This window comes from Gigantopelta aegis, chromosome 5 (assembly GCF_016097555.1).
Source record: "Gigantopelta aegis isolate Gae_Host chromosome 5, Gae_host_genome, whole genome shotgun sequence".
Classification (NCBI taxonomy): domain Eukaryota; kingdom Metazoa; phylum Mollusca; class Gastropoda; order Neomphalida; family Peltospiridae; genus Gigantopelta; species Gigantopelta aegis.
In genome coordinates, this window is record NC_054703.1 from 3799059 (window position 1) to 3805231 (window position 6173).

Below are 6173 nucleotides of genomic sequence, written 5' to 3' on the forward strand. Positions count from 1 at the left end.
AGGCTACAATTAATCACAGGTAGGTTAGAATAATCTCTTTAATTTAGTCATTAAAAAGTGTGTATTAGAAATATGCTACAATTAATCATAGGTAGGTTAGAATGAACTCTTTTATTTAGTCATTAAACAAGCTACTGGAAACATGCTACAATTAATGATAGATATTGACGACAATCTCTCTAATTTAGTCGTTATAAAGGCTCTGTTGGAAACTTGCTATTAATGGTAGGTAACCGAGGACGAAAATCTCTTTAGTTTAGTCATTAAAAGGACTGTATTGAAAACCTGCTAGAGGCCGCCATAAAGAGGGTTGCCACTCCCAGACTAGGTTACTAAATCAAAACTAGCACCAGGCAAAGCTAATTAGAATAAGTACAGCTGTGACGTCATGCACAGTGATAACAGTGATGATATCGGGTGTTCCTGAGAGATGAGCACATCCAGCCCTACCAATGGCACCCGTCATGAGTATTGCCATGACAACTGTCTAATCTGTCACTCTTCTAAAACGATGAAAACAAAACAAATGTGCAATAATTTCACCAAAGAGATGAAAAAGTATGATTGCAAGTCATCACAGTTGTATTTATTCCACGCTGTCCTGTGCTAGTTTTGATTTTGTAAACTCAGCTGAGAGTGGCAGTCCTCTGAGCTATGCAGGACGGATGTATTGTCCAGTAAAGGATCTAATCGGGAGTGGCAGTCCTCTGAATTGTGCTGAGCAAGACGGATGTATTGTGCAGTAAAGGATCTACTCCGGAGCGGCTGTCCCCTGAGCTATGAAAGAAGGATGTATTGTGCAGTAAAGGATCTATTCGGGAGTGGCTGTCCTCGTATAGATGAGGCACTTTACAGAGATTCACGGAACCACCCACTATTTCGACGAGACACTCTGCTTTTACTATTTCTGTCACAGTAACATATATTTTTGACAAATTTCCAACTGGTTTTCTGCATTTCGGTTGTAAACGAAGAATATTTGCAAAACATCTTAAGAATAATTCAATCCAATACGTAAAGTTATGATTTATAACCAATAACATATTAATCATAAACGATGAACTTTAACAATAACAACAAATACAAGTAATGGAATGATTTCATATAATTTTTTAAAATTAATTTGTGGTAGGTAAAGTGGCACTTCTACAATCATTAACATATATCACAATGTTTTCATCCAGCCTGCCTCTCTTCCCGTGCTGCTTGAAATGGGGATAATTAGTCACTGACATATATCAGTGTTTTCATGCAGCCTGCCTCCCCCCGTGCTGCTTGAAATGGGGATAATTAGTCACTGACATATATCACCGTGTTTTCATACAGACTGCCTCTCTCCCCGTGCTGCTTGAAATGGGGCTCATTAGCCTACCAGTCTTTGGACACGGTAAAAAAAAACCAGAAGAGAAAACAGACAGGCTGCCTGATTGCCTATCAATTGTATTGGAAACCTGCTACAATAAATGATGCACAGCAATAGTAGACAGCTGGGGACAATGTCTTTAATTTAATCTCTTTAATTTTGTCATTAAAATGGGTTTATTGGAAACATGTTGTAATGTTATTGGCATCCAGCTGACGACAATTATTCTCTTTAATTTAGTCATTAAAAAGTGTATATTGGAAATAGGCTACAATTAATCACAGGTAGGTTAGAATAATCTCTTTAATTTAGTCATTAAAAAGTGTGTATTGGAAATATGCTACAATTAATCATAGGTAGGTTAGAATAATCTCTTTAATTTAGTCATTAAACAAGCTACTGGAAACATGCTACAATTAATGATAGATATTGACGACAATCTCTCTAATTTAGTCGTTATAAAGGCTCTGTTGGAAACTTGCTATTAATGGTAGGTAACCGAGGACGAAAATCTCTTTAGTTTAGTCATTAAAAGGACTGTATTGAAAACCTGCTAGAGGCCGCCATAAAGAGGGTTGCCACTCCCAGACTAGGTTACTAAATCAAAACTAGCACCAGGCAAAGCTAATTAGAATAAGTACAGCTGTGACGTCATGCACATTGATAACAGTGATGCTATCGGGTGTTCCTGAGAGATGAGCACATCCAGCCCTACCAATGGCACCCGTCATGAGTATTGCCATGACAACTGTCTAGTCTGTCACTCTTCTAAAACGATGAAAACAAAACAAATGTGCAATAATTTCACCAAAGAGATGAAAAAGTATGATTGGAAGTCATCAGTTATATTTATTCCACGCTGTCCTGTGCTAGTTTTGATTTTGTAAACTCAGCTGAGAGTGGCAGTCCTCTGAGCTATGCAGGACGGATGTATTGTGCAGTAAAGGATCTATTCGGGAGTGGCTGTCCTCGTATAGATGAGGCACTTTACAGAGATTCACAGAACCACCCACTATTTCGACGAGACACTCTGGTTTTACTATTTCTGTCACAGTAACATATATTTTTCACAAATTTCCAACTGGTTTTCTGCATTTCGGTTGTAAACGAAGAATATTTGCAAAACATCTTAAGAATAATTCAATCCAATACGTAAAGTTATGATTTATAACCAATAACATATTAATCATAAACAATGAACTTTAACAATAACAACAAATACAAGTAATGGAATAATTTCATATAATTTGTTTTTATTAATTTGTGGTAGGTAAAGTGGCACTTCTACAATCATTAACATATATCACAATGTTTTCATGCAGACTGCCTCTCTTCCCATGCTGATTGAAATGGGGATAATTAGTCACTAACATATATCACAATGTTTTCATGCAGACTGCCTCTCTTCCCATGCTGCTTGAAATGGGGATAATTAGTCACTGATATATATCAGTGTTTTCATGCAGACTGCCTCTCTTCCCGTGCTGCTTGAAATGGGGATAATTAGTCACTGACATATATCACAGTGTTTTCATGCAGCCTGCCTCTCTCCCCGTGCTGCTTGAAATGGGGCTCATTAGCCTACCAGTCTTTGGACACTGGGTAAAAAGAAAACAGAAGAGAAAACAGACAGGCTGCCTGATTGCCAATCAATTGTATTGGAAACCTGCTACAATAAATGATGCACAGCAATAGTAGACAGCTGGGGACAATGTCTTTAATTTAATCTCTTTAATTTTGTCATTAAAATGGGTTTATTGGAAACATGTTGTAATGTTATTGGCATCCAGCTGACGACAATTATTCTCTTTAATTTAGTCATTAAAAAGTGTATATTGGAAATAGGCTACAATTAATCACAGGTAGGTTAGAATAATCTCTTTAATTTAGTCATTAAAAAGTGTGTATTGGAAATATGCTACAATTAATCATAGGTAGGTTAGAATAATCTCTTTAATTTAGTCATTAAACAAGCTACTGGAAACATGCTACAATTAATGATAGATATTGACGACAATCTCTTTAATTTAGTCGTTATAAAGGCTCTGTTGGAAACTTGCTATTAATGGTAGGTAACCGAGGACGAAAATCTCTTTAGTTTAGTCATTAAAAGGACTGTATTGAAAACCTGCTAGAGGCCGCCATAAAGAGGGTTGCCACTCCCAGACTAGGTTACTAAATCAAAACTAGCACCAGGCAAAGCTAATTAGAATAAGTACAGCTGTGGCGTCATGCACAGTGATAACAGTGATGCTATCGGGTGTTCCTGAGAGATGAGCATATCCAGCCCTACCCAATGGCACCCGTCATGAGTATTGCCATGACAACTGTCTAGTCTGTCACTCTTCTAAAACGTTGAAAACATAACAAATGTGCAATAGTTTCACCAAAGAGATGAAAAAGTATGATTGGAAGTCATCAGTTATATTTATTCCACGCTGTCCTGTGCTAGTTTTGATTCTGTAAACTCGGCTGGAAGTGGCAGTCCTATGAGCTATGCAGGACTGATGCACTGTCCAGTAAAGGATCTATTCGGGATTGGCTGTCACTATTTCTGTCACAGTAACATATATTTTAGACAAATTTCCAATTGGTTTTCTGCATTCTGCAAACGAAGAATATTTGCAAAACATCTTAGGAATAATTCAATCCAATACGTAATGTTATGATTTATAACCAATATCATATTAATCATAAACAATGAACTTTAACAATAACAACAAATACAAGTAATGGAATGATTTCATATAAAAAATTAAAAAAAGTATTAATTTGTGGTAGGTAAAGTGGCACTTCTACAATCATTAACATATATCACAATGTTTTCATGCAGACTGCCTCTCTTCCCATGCTGCTTGAAATGGGGATAATTAGTCATTGACACATATCACAATGTTTTCATGCAGAATGCCTCTCTTCCCGTGCTGTTTGAAATGGGGATAATTAGTCACTGGCATATATCAGAATGTTTTCGTGCAGACTGCCTCTCTTCCCGAGCTGTTTGAAATGGGGATAATTAGTCACTGACATATATGACAATGTTTTCGTGCAGACTGCCTCTTTTCCTGTGCTGTTTCTAATGGGGATAGTTAGTCATTGACATATATCACAATGTTTTCTTGCAGACTGCCTCTCTTCCCTTGCTGTTTGAAATGGGGATAATTAGTCAATGACATATACATATGGAAATAAATTAAGCAACACCTAATTCATAAATCTATAATTCTGTGAATTAAGAAAACAGAGCATTTTCCTGAATGATATATTGACATATGGCATCTTGCTGAATAGCATGACTTTCGTGGAGATATTAAATGCACATGCAACGATGAACAATGCACGTGAAATGTCATACCCTCAACAGTGTTGAAATCAAGTTTGTAATGATTACATGTCACACTCTCTCCTGTCAGTTTACATTGAATATTCAGTACCATAATTGTCATGGCACGTCGTAAGTTGTCAGGCTATAAGGTGGCAAATTATTGGCATGAGAAATGCAGGAATGTCCCTCAGACAAATTGGATGTTAACTTGGGCGCAATATTTCCATCATTTCAAGACTGTTGAACAAACACAGGGCTACCAATGATGTTAAAGATCGTCCAAGACCTGGCAGACCCCGTAAGACAACAATAAGAGAGGATAGAGCATTGTTGAGACTTGTTAGGCGTCATTCATGGGACTCAGGCACATCTTTAAAACAACAGTGGTTACCAGGGAGAGCCATTTCCTACAGGACCGTCAGGAATCGGCTGAAAACAGCAGGATACAGGGCCAGAAGACCCATCAAGCATATAAAACTGTCTCCAGCTCACAAAGCAGCACGATTTGTCTGGTGTAATCAACGTGTTCGCTGGAACATTGCATCATGGCGGAGGGTTCACTTTTCCGATGAGAGTTGTTTCTTATTGCATATGGTGGATGGTCGTACACGCATCTGGAGACAAAGGAACACAGCCATGGTTCCCCATAATATCCAGGAGACGGTTCCCTTTGTGGGAGGGTCAGTCATGGTATGGGGATGCATTTCCTTGGGTTGCAAGATGGACCTCATCACCAGCACGGGAAGAGAGGCATTCTGCATGAAAACATTGTGATATGTGTCAATGACTAATTATCCCCATTTCAAGCAGCATGGGAAGAGAGGCAGTCTGCATGAAAACATTGTGATATATGTTAATGATTGTAGAAGTGCCACTTTACCTACCCTAATGGGCCTCAGTATCAACAGGAGATCCTTGAGAGAGCTGTTGTCCCCCATTTTGATAATCATCCTCTAGCCACAAGACCCATCTTCATGCATGACAATGCCAGGCCTCACAGAGAACATGCTGTCACCCAGTTCTTGCAACAGAATGCTGTTGAGACCATTCCATCGCCAGCCATGAGTCCAGATCTCAATCCCATTGAGCATCTGTGGGACATTTTAGGCCGTCGTGTTCGACAGAGAGACCCACCTGTCCAGACTCTCAATGAATTGACTGCTGCTTTGCGTGATGATTGGAACAGGATTCCTCAAAATCAAATCCAGAGATTGATCCAAGGAATGACGAGGCGTCTTGAAGCAGTTGTTTGTGTGCAGGGAGGTTACACGAGATACTGATGGAAAGTCAGTATTTGGACTTGACAGACATTGTTCTTCAATTTCGTGAACCAGATGTGTGCATGGTACTGACAGTTAAGTCTGTGCAACAACAGTGAAATTCGTAATGTTTTTGAATGAAATGGAAGTCATTTTCCAAATTCGTACCATCTTCAAATAAACCACATTATGTCATTGTATTATTGGCTATGTTTCTCCTCATCCC

At 38.5% G+C, this 6173-nt stretch overlaps 1 long non-coding RNA gene across 1 annotated transcript; it reads right to left on the reverse strand.

The window, feature by feature from the left end:
* Positions 1-1122: 1122 nt before the first annotated feature.
* LOC121373334 lies at positions 1123-6149 on the reverse strand. The gene is made up of 2 exons (XR_005958065.1): positions 5573-6149; positions 1123-2961 (listed from the first exon to the last, which is right to left on the reverse strand). It is a non-coding gene; the product is annotated as an uncharacterized LOC121373334 (long non-coding RNA).
* Between the last annotated feature and the right edge of the window lie 24 nt (positions 6150-6173).